This window comes from Symphodus melops (assembly GCF_947650265.1).
Source record: "Symphodus melops genome assembly, chromosome: 1".
NCBI classification, from domain to species: Eukaryota; Metazoa; Chordata; class Actinopteri; order Labriformes; family Labridae; genus Symphodus; species Symphodus melops.
Window position 1 is genome coordinate 34,355,129 of NC_136691.1, and position 15,878 is coordinate 34,371,006.

At 39.1% G+C, this 15,878-nt stretch overlaps 1 long non-coding RNA gene across 1 annotated transcript; it reads left to right on the forward strand.

Annotated features, from left to right (window-relative positions):
• The first annotated feature begins 5,047 nt into the window (after positions 1-5,047).
• On the forward strand, positions 5,048-9,606 carry LOC306835652. The gene is made up of 3 exons (XR_013780679.1): positions 5,048-5,109; positions 5,585-5,682; positions 9,089-9,606. It is a non-coding gene; the product is annotated as an uncharacterized lncRNA (long non-coding RNA).
• The last annotated feature ends 6,272 nt before the right edge of the window (positions 9,607-15,878 follow it).

The following is a 15,878-nucleotide window of genomic DNA, read 5'->3' on the forward strand; positions in this document are numbered from 1 at the left end:
CCTGTCTGTCATATGGTATTTTGTTTCCCTTTGAAGGAGGAGGAACTTCAGATGCAGGAAGATGGAAAAATTGCAATACTTTTCTGTAATTTTGTTCGGCTATTTTGAGTCAAATTAGATCAAGGGCTGCAGCAGCAGTGTGTGCAACACAATGAGACGCGCTGGCTTGTTGGGAGTATAGAGAATGCACCTCTCCATGAGATCAAACAGGCTGCGATCACAGACTTTTTTCAAGATTTATCTTTTTCTGATGGAAAAAAACCCACCAAACTGATGGGAGGAATGTCATAAAAGTTAAATTCACCAAATGAGTTGTCATGTTATTGTATTTTTAAATGATTGCTTCTCTGATATTTTCGCCATAGTCCAGGCCGTCAGTATATCCTGTGACTGCAAGCGGACAAATATAGAATAATTATCTCATTGTCATCCAGAGGGGGAAAAAATCTCGCCATTTAAATTGTTGAACAATCAAATCTCCATGCCAACTAATTGATGTATTTCCAGGGAATGGAGCAGCAAGCAGCGATTTGCATGTGTGACAGGCTGCAGCAGCAGCTCTGAAATCTTTGCATGTGATTTAAAGCTCACAGAGAGGGAGAGCGAGAGAGACTGTGAGAGACGTTTTCATTGTTGCTTTTTAAATGAAACTTTGCATTCAGGTGATCCATACTAACAGATATGCAGAGGTGCTGCTTGTCAAAAGGCAAGGCAGGCAACTACTTGGAGAACCAAACAGTGGGGGGCCCTAAAAGGGACGCAGACTTAAACCAAAGAAAGGTGCTATTTTTTGCAACCTCAGTAGTAAACCACCCTTATGGGGCACCATCTAACAGCACTCATTCTCATTGCCCTAAGAAGTGTTACTTGTAGTATTGCGGATCATTTAAATTCAACAAAGAAAAATGAATATGAATGATAGAGGAGAGAAAAAGGAAACAGAATAAAAGAGGAAGAGGAGTAAGCATGGAAACAATTGCAGACATGATTGCTGGTTGAAGGGCCTCTGAACTCATTTTGCCTCCTGTAAAAAAGATAACGCATCATCCAAAAATCTTCTCAGAAAAGTAAACAGCAAAGTAAGCATACATAATGAATCCTCATTAACTTATTACTTCAGTGCAGATTTCCTCTGCCCTTTTTTATGCTGCGTGATTCCAGAGCTGAGCTAGACACTAGTGGAAAAGCGGCCTGTACTTTCCAATTGTTCCCTGCTCCAGTGTCCCCAGTTGTTTAGATGCTGAGTAAATGCATCCTTATTCAAGTTTCAATGAATTTCCAACAGATAATTCCTTGTGAGCTTGCTGGGTTACAGTGAGTAGAAGAGACCAGGGCGCTTCATTAGAAAGTCTTCACTGCAGCACCGCGTTTCTGCAGTCTGTATTTTAGCCATGATGACATCTATTCAACCACGAAAAGTTTAAACTGTACCTCTGAGGTTCACTGGGATAAATCAGACCATTGTGTGCTGAGTTACCTTTTAAATCTTTTACTGTATTTTATTTGGTCTTTATTTGCTTCCGTATGTATTAATGAATCTATTTCATATCTCACTCTGTTGACTTATGTCTTTAACTGTTTCATTATCTTAATATATTTAACAGAATTATATTTTACCATCTTGTTTATTTTATTACACTGGATTAGCTTTTAGTATTATAGTCTCTTCTTTATTTCCTCCATTTTATTGTTGTTGGGTTTTTTTAAGAGGTTTTTTTGGGGCTTTTTATGCCATTTTTGTAGAGATAGGACAGTGGATATGGGAAATCAGGAACTAAATGTGGAAAAGGAGCTAGGACTCGAACTGGGGCTGCCCTTCTAGTGGACTAGAGCCCCTATTTCCTCATCTTGAATCTTAATTTTTCATATTTGAATCTAACCTCCTGTGATTCCTCAGCCAGTCAGTTCCTGTTTTTACCAAGTTCTTTATTCACATGTATTTTACCTTGTGCATGGGTCGTGGGGTTATTGATTGGTTTCTTAGTTGAGCATTTTGTGCTGCATTATTATTGTATGAAAAGTGATATACAAATAGTTCTCACTGATTGATCTCCCCTCCTCCTCCATGAACTCCATGCACCATCCTGCTTCTTCCAGATACCTGAGGCTGACCAGGTCCCAGTTTGGCACCCTGTTAGCGGGGATCAGTACCAGGAGTTCTCTGGTGATTTTTTTCATAGACCCGTCAATCAACCTGAACTCCACCTTGAGGTGACGTCTCCTTTCATACAACATCCTCTGCCTTAAACAACATCACGTCTGAACAATAATCTAGATTACAGCGTCCAGATATGACCCTATGGTGACCTTCAGAGTCATCATGTGAAAAGAGTTCAGCCCCGGACTACGAGGCTGTATTTGACGGGAATAGTCTCATTACATCAATGCAATGTTACAACTCCAAACCATGTGACTCAGGCTGTCTGATGAATTATGGGTAATAATCTAACAATGGCAGAGGTTCATCTGATGCTTAGAAAATTAGTACATTTGCTTTTTAAGCTTTGAAGAGACAATGATTATTTTCTTTTGTGTATTCTTACTTTATCACAGTGATGAGAATAAACCAGAACCAGCTGGCATCTTGCAGAAAGTAACACACATTATCATACATTTAGAACAGATTGAGTCCACCTGACTAATGCATGTATAATAATCACTCTCATTATTACGACTGAAAAGAAGATCTGGCTCTTTAGCTGGTGAACCATTTAAAGCATTTAGCAGCTAGATTTCAAAATGTCCCCCTTGTCAAGAAGTATTTATTATCATTATGGTGAAAATAAAAACGTTGTACCTGTAAAGCTCTAAATTCCTTTGCAGAATCACATTAGCTTGTGTGTCTTTAGCCGTCCTCTGCCCTGCCCCTGCGAACCACATTCAGTTTTTTTCTCAACACACTAATGGATGTTTCTGACAGAGGGTTAGAAAAATCTCACCCTCAAGGCCGTTAGCTTTAAAACCAACTCATATTATCATCGTATTAGTCAAATATTTTCCTCTGTGCCTCCGCAGCAGAGACGACTGGCTACGAGCTGCACACACTGCAGGGACGATGCTGCTGCAGGATTCAGTAAGGATGTGTCCTCGCCAATGATGAGCTACCAAAGTATTGTCCCCACCAATGTTTTTGTTAAAATATAGGTTTATTTATGCATGTTCAGACCGCTCTCATGTTTCTGTTTACTCGGACTATAGGCTGCAGTGGATTTCATGACACTTCACTGATGGACCTGAGGGTGCAACAAAGCAGCAACAGAAGTCATCATCACATTGCTCATTATCCTTTCATGTCTGCAGAGTCAGTCCATGTCCAAGCCTGCCTTCTCTGTTTGCATCTTTATTATACTTTCAACATTTATTTGATCTAGTGTCCTTACAACATGGTTAGCGTGTTAACCCGTGATTATAATAGCGCTCCAAAATAAAACCATTTAACCAAAGTATTTCCAGGCCTGCTTAAAGAAATAGTAGCTTTTATAACTATACTGGACCAACTGTCCAAAAAAATATTTGCAACTGCACTCAAAACATAACGCCTACCCCCATACTGCATATGTTGTTTAAAGGTGAACTATGTATATTTTGTAAAGAAATATGAAAGTTGGAGAAGTTAAATAATTATGCTATATTTTTCTGAACTAACTACACAAACTTTACTCAAAGGAACAAACGGCTCCCTGAACACTGTTTGGAGCTAAAAAGCCGCCAGGAGAGTAACAGTTTTACTATAGCATTTTATCTTCAAACAGTGTTACAGGGACCAAATGTTCCTCTGAGGACAGTTTGTGTATGGAGTTATGAACATATACCACAGAACATGTACACGTCTCCAACTTTCACGTTTCTCTTAAACTACATGATGCACCTTTAAAGAGGGATTTGAGTGGGTTTTGCTTCAAAAAACATAAAGATGCCAAGTACCCCCACCCCGAGGCAAGGCACGTTTATTTATATAGGACATTTCAACAACAAGGCAATTCAAAGTGCTTCACACAAGACATCGAAAGGCACCATGACAGATGAAAGAAAAGAAACATTAAAACAGCAACATTTTAAAAATCACTGAAATTATTAAAACGTATACGTTCAAGTATAAATAATTCAAATAAGAATATAAAAAGTGTTAAAAGTTGCAGTGCAGAGTGAAAGATTAAAATCTTTATTGAAATAGTTTAGTTAAAGGCAGCTGTGAACAGGTCTTTAACCCGGATTTAAAAGAGCTGAGAGTTTCTGCAGACCTGCAGTTTCCTTGGAGTTTGTTCCAGATGTTCGGAGCATAGAAACTGAAGTCTGACCCTGAGGACATAGAGTAGACCTATACCAGACGACCTGATCGGTCTGGATGGTTCATAGTTAATCAGGAGGTCACTCATGTATTTTGGCCCTAAACCATTAATATAAACCAGCGGTAGGATTTTACAATCTATTCTCTGACAGACTGGCAGCCAGTGTAAAGACCTCAGAACTGGACTGATGTGATCCATTTTCTTGGTTTTGCACTCTAGCAGCAGCAGTTCCCCAATAATACTTACACACACACACACACACACACACACACACACACACACACACACACACGCACAAAACAAAGATGTGTGTGATTCATAAAGATTCAAAATCTTTATGTTAACTCGAAAGACACTGAGGTTTCCCTCATTTACAGTGACGTCGAGCTCACAGTGTAAAAGTATAGACGCACACAAGAAAGAATCATAACAACAATGTAGCACATGGATGCAGAAAAACCCCTATGGAAAGCATCTAAAAAAGAAAACAGTTACATCTCCAGAAAACAGGCAGCAACACAGCTACAAACAATAATAAACTGGTGCACAATGGTCCGTTACTATATGGCCTTAAAGGCTGCTTACAACCTATTGATTTAAAATAAAAAGTGTTGGATGACATTCCAGGAGTTACGTCGGCGGGACCTTGAGTACCAGCCAATCATAACAATGAGTGAAGTACGTTAACAAGTCCATTCCAACAATGCTGTAATGTAAGGAGGCAGCTCACCAGTAAAGCTTTGAAAACAAACAAATACCAAAGTATTTTGCGTCTTTCTTCAAGAGAAGGCCAACCAACCCTATCGCACAATACACCATGGTGAGTATCGTATCTCTCACCAGTGATGAATGTGAGAGCAGAGTGACTACGCTGGTACAGTTTCTGTACAGGAAGCTGTGTTATGTATCGTAAACGTATTTTAATTGATCACAGTGCGACTTTTGATCTCTTTAACAAACATCCCAACATCTGTGTCAGTGTGTTTTATGCTCACAATTCAATTCAATTCAAAATCTGGGTCAGAGTGCTGAAAGGTGTCAAATGAATCTGAATGTAGCTGTACCTTCACGTTAGAATGGGCTTAAGTGCTCAAAGAAATGAAATGCAGCCGCTGCAAATTTCTTTTTGAACTTTAAGTTTAAATGTTCAAAAATGTAAAAACGTCTCTGTTAATCATAAATCAATAAATTATACAAAAGGTGTATGCACTGTTAAAGTCTAATCAAATATAATCACGCTGTGTAGCAGTCCTTCATGTAACACTTCAAAAATGTCTAATCAACTTAAAATTCAGGTTTGGCAAACAATGGAGACCTGCTGTTAGACTGGGTCAGACCTGGAATAAAACCAGCAGGTGTACCACAGCTGCATGCTGGGTAAAGTAATCCTGGGGTAAGACTGCCCTCTGCTGCTACGGCTTCATTGTGTGACTGCGTGATCACAGTGTGTCAGGATGAAACTTAAACTGAACCATTTCACCTGTAACAACACATTAAAGACAACAACTGAATCTGCTACGTATAAGTAAAGATGTGGTAAAAGATAAGATAATTATATACTGCATATAAATAAACTCTGAAATAAGACTTAATGTCAGCTCAAATTAAAGTTAATAAAAGTCGGACATTTGAAGAAGTTAAACAGATTTTCTCACATTTTTTTTAATTTTCCAGTCTTAAACATTCCTTAACACTTTCTTTTTTTTAAATCAGCGTTCCCTTTGATGTGCAGCCTCATCTCTAATTTATAAATTTACAGTTTTTGATTATTCTACTTGAATGTTGTATTTTTTGTAAGTCTGAATGTAGAATTTTTTTATATTTTTTAATGGACCACAACATTTTGAAATGATAACGTGATGAAGTTGCATGTTGTGTTATCTGTATGTAAGTGTTGTCATTAGCACAGAACGCATCGTTAAGAGCGGATTTATCTTTTGAAGATTTGACCCGATGTGACGATTAAAGCCAGACTATGTTTGGTTTGAACTTAACTGGGGCTCATTAAAAACAGCAGTGTTGTTTTCACAGAGACAACAAAAATTTGGATCACTGCAGACTTAAAACTCTTACAACAACCCTGAACATCTGGCTTCTCAGTCAGAACAAAAACAGCCAGAAACCTAAAAGAGGATAAAAAGATTAGTGTGCTCCTACAATCACAGAGACGAGTGTGAAATATGACAATAAGACAGAGTTAAAATGTCGGAGAGGAGAAAAGGCAGAGTCCTTCATCCTGCAAGGACATCTAATGTGACTGTGTAAATGGAGAGAGAAAGGATCCTGGTTTCACACTGAATATGGACCCAACTAATGTTGTTTGCTTTCAAAAGTGTTTGATTAAAACAACAGAGTCACAATAAACCCATAATAATTACGCTTTAGTAAAATATTCAACCTAAAGGATTTCAACCTGAGTTGTATCAACGTTGTGTCAACGATAAGTCTTCTATGTATACAGAAGTTAATTACGGAGTCCCTCAAAGTCCTGTGTCTGGACCGATTCTTGGGCTGACCCTGTGTAGTTGAAACTTCGACCATTTGTGTAAAAAAGTCTTAATGGTGCGCCAAACTCACAGTCGCTCTCAGCTTAGGACAAAAGGATAATTCCATTCCAGCTATGGGGGGAGCGAACATTTTACAGTGATTTGTCGGTTTTCTCCAAATAAATCATGACTCATAACCTTCCTTGGTAAATATATCAACTCATGAATCCTTTATTGTATATTGTACCTTTTACTCATTTTTATAGTGAGTGCATGAAGAAATCGTCCGGATAGCGTATCCATATAGCATATCCAGTACAGGGGCACATGCAGGCTCTCATTGGCTATTATAGGTTGGGAACTGTAACTAGAAGTTCGCAACTGGTCAAATGAAGTGATTTCTTTTTCTTTTCTTTTTTGTAATTTTTAGCCTGCTGTAACCATTCATTTAAAAATCAATCATTAAAAATACAGAGAATTTGAATCTATCTTTGGAGCTTTATGGATGTAGTGTTTGAATTATATCTTTCACTGGATTTGGATTGTGACGACTCTTTCCGACTGTTTTTGTTGAATGCTGTGATCAGGGAAGCGCATCAGATCTTTAAAGGGTTGGTTAAAAGGCAGTCGTGATCTTTGTTTTTTAGTCAGTAGTCTGACACTTGCGTAGATTGTGGTTGCTGTGGTGGTTGAATCTGTACTCACACATATCATTATAAGGTCATCAAAATGCAGACTTTCAAAATGAGATAAAGGATTGATCAAGACCTATAATAGAATAAATTATGATTCCAAATCAAAAAAGACAAATTGATTAACTACAGGCTTAGTGTTGTGTTGTGTTGTGTTGCGAATGAACAATAAATTGGCAGAATCTAAGGAATCCGATTCAACTATGTATGTCTTTAGTCAGGGTTACCGCTTGTATAAATATACTGTATGTCAATTTTGATTTAAAGGGCTGTACAATTGACCATCCAGCTCTTTGATATTCAGCAGGGAGGGCTCCCTGCACCTGATTGACTGATTCTAAGTGCCAGCAGAGCAAACAAAGCGTCCATGAGGATGCTGTATCAGTGACAAGCTGCTTGAAAAGCCTCGCCTCCCGCTCCTCTCAGCCTCCTTTTTTTTCTTCTCAAGATGTCTTTTAATGTATAAGAGCAGGCTTTTCTACAAAGATCCAAGAGAGCACCTGCATTTGATTTCTGGGCTGCAATTTCCCTCATTAGCCGTATATTCAATTAGGCGGGCCGTCCTCTGTATTGTGCGCTGAGACGTGGGTCAAACACTCGGGTCACTTTGAAGAGCTTGAGCACTGGTCGTCGGCCTCGTGTGTGAGAGCACACAACAGGATGAAGATTACCATCAAACACTCACCACTGATCTCCTGCTAAATGAGTGACAATGACTTCTTGATGAAATGTTCCTGCTGACCTGCATGCTCCAATCCACTGATTCTGTTAATGTGAGGAATGCAAGAGAATCAACACTAACGTCTTTTTCTTGTTCAGCAGCTAAATGAGAAAGAGACTCGATGAAAAGTTCAAAAAGCTTATAAAGAAAGTCAAGAGATTACAGTAAAATCTGGGATTATGCTTGTCAAGTGAAAAAGTAAATGATCATTATTCACTAAATGAAAGATTTAAAGTTACCTGTATTTGATCATGCCCTGCTCAGAACAGGCAGTTTCTGTATCTGTAGCTTTAAATGCAAATGAGCTGTGTCTGACCACGCCCTTTAAGAAGGGCTCGGGTGGGTCAATTGTTTATGGTGAGAAGACAGATTCAGAGGGCAGAACAAACAGCTAGCTGTGGGAGTGTCACCCACCTGGGGGAGGCGGTACTATCTTTTATGATGTCACTAATGGAAAATCTCCAAACGGTCTGTTTGAGCACACATTTTCCGAGAAGTGAAACCGGCAAAAGATGGAGAGGATGGACTTTTCTCATCATTGGATTGTTTGAAGACGAACTTCAGAATGCTCACATGTCAGTGTTAAAAATATTTATTGCATTTAGTGAGACAATTTTTGTTTCGTGAAATGTTTGTAGTTGAACTTCAGTTCCACCTGATTTGCTGCCACTTGGTTTGTTCTTTATACACCTGATACATACCTCTGCTTGAAGCCTTATTCCGCTCTACTCTGTTCCAAAAAGTCCTTTTTTTTATGGTACCAGCATGTAAGAGGTTGAACAGAGTGAGTTGAGTATGGCTGCAGCCTGAAGGCATCTTGTCTCATGCGCTTTCGCAGATTTACAGTTTAGTAGAACTTTAACATCCATAAAAAGATTGAAATGTTTCTGTCCTCTGCAGTGCTGTCAGGCGGTCTCAGGTGAAGGACTCCTCTGAGGCAGCTTCGACGCCTTACTCTGCTCCCCAAGCTCGTGTCACCCTCACCCACAATCTGCTGTTTGAGGGAACCTGATATCCCAGCATGCACCTCTGTGTTCGACTCATCAACATGATCTCTACAAGTCTTCATCAAGACTCATCAATCACAAGTCATCCACAGCTGAACAAGAAGAAACTGACTCTTTGATAAGTCAAGCGACTTTCTATTTTCATCACAAAAACATCCATATTGTATCACAGAGGAAAAAAACAATGATTAATGACGTTTAAATACAACAGGTTGAAGTGATCATTAATGTCATTCAATCACACCTTTTACATCAAGTCCTGTACACACGGAGGAAAGGAGGTGGAAATCGATGTGAGACCAAAGTCAGTTTGATTATGTAACTGCTTTACACCACATCATCACGTTTCCAAACTTCAGCGTCGTCTTACAGAACGGGAGTTTCTTTCGACTAAATCTACAATCTTTCATCTACGCCCTTTCATTTTGATGCATAAAAGATCTATGCATCAAAATGTCTTTATTAAAATTCTTTGGAAAAGGTTGTGGTTACACATTAAAATATGACATAAATGTTTTCTGCCAGAGAAGCTCAGAGGCCTGCTGGGGAAGTCATTTAAAACAGCTGTTATGTTGCAGGATTTTCAAATTCTGCTTGAAAATCTCAATGAAAACCAAAATCTTTCCATAAACACGTTGTTGTTATTATTTTTTTTTTTTTTAAACTAACTTCAGTGTGAGTGAGTGGTGGTGCTATGGTTAACATTAACATGAGGTTTGCGTAAATTAGTGTAAAGCGCTGTCCCTATTAAACGTGTTGAATTATTAAATTATTATTGAATATAATATTATTGATATTATTATTAGCTGCAGGATATTACAGAGACCCCCTTCTCCACTTTAATCAGACCCAAAAGAAAATCTGATTTACAGTAGAGATATCCAAACTCATAGATTAAAAACTTCCTGGCAGTCTTATTACGAGTCTGAGTTCTAACTGAGTCAGTCTAGTTATCCTTTCATCAAGCAGGAGAGAATAAGGGAGGGGGGGGGGGGGGGGTTACATTGGAACAACATGTTCAACAATAATGTCTATGACTGACTTAAGGAGAGGACAGAGAGCTTTAAACTGAACAACGTGCTCATCTCAGAGAAGAAAGGCAGCTCATTAGGAGACGCACTTATTTGGAAGAGTATATTGGTGAAATGAACCTTTATTAAAGAGCAATATTCTCCACATACCACCTGCCAGTCTCATAATGAGAGAGGATTCAAATGAGAGCGGGGCTCTTTCTTCAGCAGCAGCCGCCTTCTTTTCATCAGCACTCCACAAAGATGGGGCTGGAAATAATGCGGAGCACAAAGAGGACGTTTTTCACAGCGTCACATCTTTACAAGGAAGAATATTCTGCAGCAATAATCATATTAAACACAAGAGTCCTGGTCTATGTGAAAGGAAAAAACACACAGGTGGACAGAGGGTCATCAGCTGCTGCAGTCATTTAAAAATCTGCCCGAGATGAGGGAACAGTGCGGGGTTTTTAGGTTTCAACATTTTTACTTCATTAGAAACTCATTGTAGAGCTCATACACTCAGGTAATGTGAACAACTTTACTGCTTTCATCTTTATTAGCTTTTTTCACTCATTCAACCACCATTCTGTAGGAAACAGCAAACACAAATACAGATGAGATTTGAGAGACCCGTTATTTAAAACTTGCAGAAAACTCCGGAAATTTCCAGGATGCTGGAAAAATTCAGAAAAATTCCCCACGAGTGAGCATGTGACAGCAAGCTGCTTCATTCAGTTTGCTGTTGGCTTACGTTCATACGATTACACCATAAAAATGTCCAATACAGCAGTGGACTTTTTCGATTCTTTTATATCTAATCCTGTGTTTCAAGAGGCAGCTGATGAAGAATGTCAAACCATTTTCTAGAAGTTTTCAGGAGGGCAATGTGTGCAAAAGGTTAAAGTGTGCCCCCCTCCTTTAGAGAGATTTAACAAGGCTGAAGGAAACCAGGCTGCAGAACAAAACCAATTCATGAAGTGAAGCCATCTTCATATTATCAGAGTGCAGGATGTGAAATCCAGCGTGTTTTAAGGAATTGTTTGTCCTCTTTAATACACAGAGTACACTTTAAGAATCATTTCAATCATTTTACACAATAGGAATCATTTTAATCATTTTACAGTTTAAGAATCATTTTAATCATTTAACAGAATAAGAATCATTTTAATCGTGCTGAAAGCTTTCAGAATATGAAACAACAATCTGACAGAGTGGACCCCCCTGATACCCCAAATCATTAAGGAATGAGCCAACAGTCTAAGTCCTCTTAGAAATTAAATAGATGCTCTATTTATGAAGAGAAAGTTACCCTCTTTAAATCTGAACCTCACTCAATAATCTTTTCATTTGGAGAACGTGGCACAATAATAACTTGTTATGTCTGTCCAAAATCAACAATCTAGTCCAAACAATTTCAAAATCACGGCGTTCTTATTTTCTTTATTTTTTAACATTAAAATAAGACCTAAAGAAATCGGGTTGGTCAGAAAAAATCTGTAGCACACCATAAATACATTTTTTTGGGGGGGCAAACAAACCCCAGCTTCTGTAGAGTTCAGCACATCCTCCAAACTCGAGGCTGAAGAGGTTCTGCGTGTTTTTTGTTTCCAAATATGAGCAAACAGAGGTGATTTATGTTTTGTTGTCTGTTCGTCCATCTCATATGTTTCTGTAACCAAACAACCTGTGTAAGGAACGTCAGTAGTGTTTGAACATGTCAATGAACAATAACTAATGTGCCACAAACTGAGAACAAAAAGTAGTTCATTGTATAAATTCTAATGATGGTTGAACCAGTGTATTAAACTTTGGAAAAAGTAAAACTGAGAATCACTCTGACGTAAAGCCTGACCTTTAAGTCAATGACTTTAAACTGAAAAAATAAACTTTTTTTTTCTATTTTAGTTCAGCCACCAGCTTATTAATGTCATTATGATACAATGATTTTAAAATTAGTTTTTAGTCCTTATTATTATTATTTCAGTGCTATAGTAATTTGCCTGGGCTTAATATGTAATGTTCGACAGCATGATAGTAACATTAACACAATCTCCTCGGTCGCTGACTTTAACGGGATGAGAGGAATTTTAAAACAAAAACAAATAAATCAATTAAAACCTTCATGATCCAAAATCAAACAATGTTGAAGCTTTTGGTTCTGACTTTATGTCTGATGATCAAAAGCTCAACATTATGGTGAGGATCATTACTCTCACTTCCTGTACAATCACTGTTCTTTTTATTATGAATATATACTTCATAAATTATTAGATTATTCTGTGTTCGTTATGTTTTTGGTACCTGCACATAGAGGAGCTTCTTGAAAACTTGGTCTGAAGAGTTTGTAAATGTTTGATTGAGAATTTATTCTGATTTTTACTGATCAGAAAGTTTTCTCCTTCACAAAAATAAACCTGCAAACATCTGTACTCTTCAGTTTCATGGAGCCTGTCTGTGTTTATGACTGCACAGAGACACATGCAGCATGCAGACATGCACGCTTACTGAGACAAAAACTTCCATCTCGTGCAACCCTACATTGTGCACGAGGTTTCATCCAATTATATATATGATATATGATCATTTTTCACAAATGTGGCTTGGCTTGATTTCTTCTACCAACCATCCTATGTATCCATCCCCAGACCAACAGTGGCAGGTAATGAGCAGCAGTCTGCAGCTGCAAGACCAGGACAAACTCTTTTCATCCAACACTAAAAGTAACGTGACAATAATGAGGTTCCTCTGCTGGGAGCTGACACACAGTGAAGTGTATGAGAAATCATATAACATTGATCTGCATTTTGTCTTTTTGTGTAGAGTGAGAGCTGATAAAACCATATCAGTGATTTTAACCAAAATATACCAACACCTGCCCTAAACCACACAAAATGATTTTAAAGTCTTTGCTGATGTTGAAATTGTGAACAAGCCCACACATAAGATAAGATAAGATAATCCTTAATTCATCTTGCGAGCGGAGAAATTTACAACGTTACAGCAGCAAAGCAGGATAGCAGAAGAAAATCACACAGTGCAAAAAATTAAAATAGATAAAAACACAAGTGTAGAAAAAAATATGCATCGAAAACAATAATCAAGAGCTAGTATAAAAAATATGCATCAATGAAAGAGCTAGTAAAAAATATGCATCAGAAAAGGAACAGCTGAAATGCCAGTAACCTAAATAAGTAAGTCTGTATAAAGAGTATGAACACTATCATGCACACAGTGCATATAAGGAGGAGATGTTATTGCACAAATTGTCCCCTAAATAAATATTGCAATGCAATCAAATTTAAGAATAAAAATACAAATAAGATCAGGTGACATCTTATAACATTATTATTGCTCAAGAGGTAGGTGTGAATTGTCCAGTTTGGTGTGTTTTATGATCTACTGGGAGCAGGCTTGGTTAAACAGTCTGACTGCAGCAGGAAGGACGGACCTGCGGTATCTCTCCTTCAGACCCCGCGGCTGAAGGAACTGTCCAGTGCTGTTACAGGACCATGCAAGGGGTGGGAGACGTTCTCCATCAGGGATGAGAGCTTCGTCGTCATTCTCCTGTCTCCCAGCACCTCCACAGGGTCCAGAGGGCAACCCAGGACAGAGCTGGCCTTCTTCACCAGTTTGTTCCTGTCTGCAGCATGAGGATGAATAATGATTAAAATATTAAATCATCAACAAATAAGACTGTATGACAAAACAAACGTTGCAGACCGTCGTCCACAATTTTGGACAAAAAGAATTGGTGATAGGTTGAGGTAATTTTCCAACATGAAGGAGAAAAACCTATGGATGAAAAATCGTAGACAGGGGAGTAAATCAAAGAGTTGCTGGGGTTGTTGTTGTGCTTCCTTCTTCATGCAGCTCACTTCCTGCATGATTGGGCTGTACTCGGACTTCCTCCCTCACAACAGGAGATTGGATCGTAAACATTGAGCATGTTAAATATTGATAATTTGAAATCAGGGCTGCCCTGACATTCTCCCAAAGACATTGGATCACTCTTAAAACAACTCCCACCACAGGGACATCTGCCAAGTAAATCTCTCGGATGATTAAAAAACGCCGGGACTTTGATTCAGATCGTCTGAACTGGAGGATCCAACCCCAAATATTGCCCCGATTATCTTGCTGTGTGTTTGCATTTTTAGTCACTCAGTCATATATGGTTGTTTGAAGTTGAACTCATTAAAGGAAAACACCTTGAGATGCAGCATCTCAATCTCAAAAGGGGTTCTAAATTTGTTCTGAATAACTTTACAAGCAGTTTCCAGGTTTTTTTTGGGACGCTCCCAGGAAGCAGAGTTTTCTTAAATATATAAAGCAATAAACTTCTTTCCTGCAGAAGACACACACTCGCACAGCGTCGGTGTCCCGCCCTCACACACTCTCCTGCCTGTCACTCAGGACACACTGCTCTGCAGACGTCTCTCTGACAGTTATATGTTTCTGCCATGACATCTCATTTATCCTCTGCAATCATAATTCTCTTTTACTCAGCTCCACCCCTCCCCCGCCTCTCTCCCCAGCATCCCTCCATCTCTCTAATCCCTCCGTTCCTGTCATGTCACATCTTAGTGGACGTCACGGGTCAGCGCCTCACTTTCTGAAGAGACTCGGGCGTTCACAGAGGAGCAGAGAGGATTTACATCTCAGGCAGAGTTTTCCCCTCCATTTGTTAGAATGTCAGGTCAGAGCGCGCTCGACTGGCACACACAGGAAAGATAATGGCTGCAGCTCACTCCCTCCACATTTATTACACACTCACTGACTCTGACCTTGTCTGCAGCACGGGACACATTCACATTTTGTCAGCCTGCAACACTCTGAGTAACCTGTTAGCTGTCTGGCTAACTGTGAAGCTACTCCTGGCTGCTTTATGAAACCATGTCTCATTATGTTGGTGCGTTTTTAATTCACCATGCACATTATTTCACATGGGCATAAAGTACAGAGAGGGCCTGCTGTGTAGTTGTAACCAGACCTGGAAGTTGGTTTGTCTGGTGTCCTAGATGTTTGTTCATCAGTCACATCTTCCTGGAAGGATCAGAACAGCTTGTCCACATTAACACAGGGACGTCCCTCTTCTTAACTGTCTCAATTTGAAGCCTCAAGAAAACCATGCTGCCCACCGTCGTGTTGATCTCCTGTGACCATGAAAAGTCCATTTTTGGAGCAGAGGATAGAGTTAGCCATCATTTTTCCCCCACAGAATGAAATTGTGTTTGTGGTGGTTAGTGATGGAGTTTTTATTAATCAGACTGAATGAGATCAGAGAGACTTCTGACGTGTGCACATGACTCTAGGGACAGAGAGCACCAAAGAGGTTTTTTGTTTTTTGTTTTTCAAAAGGCTCAAGTTCTGGTGACACCTAGCAGACAGCTAGCAGCTCCCACCCGCCACTCAAATAGATCACGTCTTCTATATCATTTTAAGCCTTAACCATTTAAACAGGTGAGATGTTTAAACATTCAGCATGTAGATTTTTCATTGAGAGAGAGAAATGAGTTATAGAGACCAAAGCTGATGTTTTGGACCAGGCTGTAAACATGTTTACTTCTGCTGTGAAGTTGGACATTTTTACATGGAGCTCTATGGGGAGTGACTCACTGGAGACAGCCTCTAGTGGACACTATTGGAACTGCAGTTTTTTGTGCCGTAGTG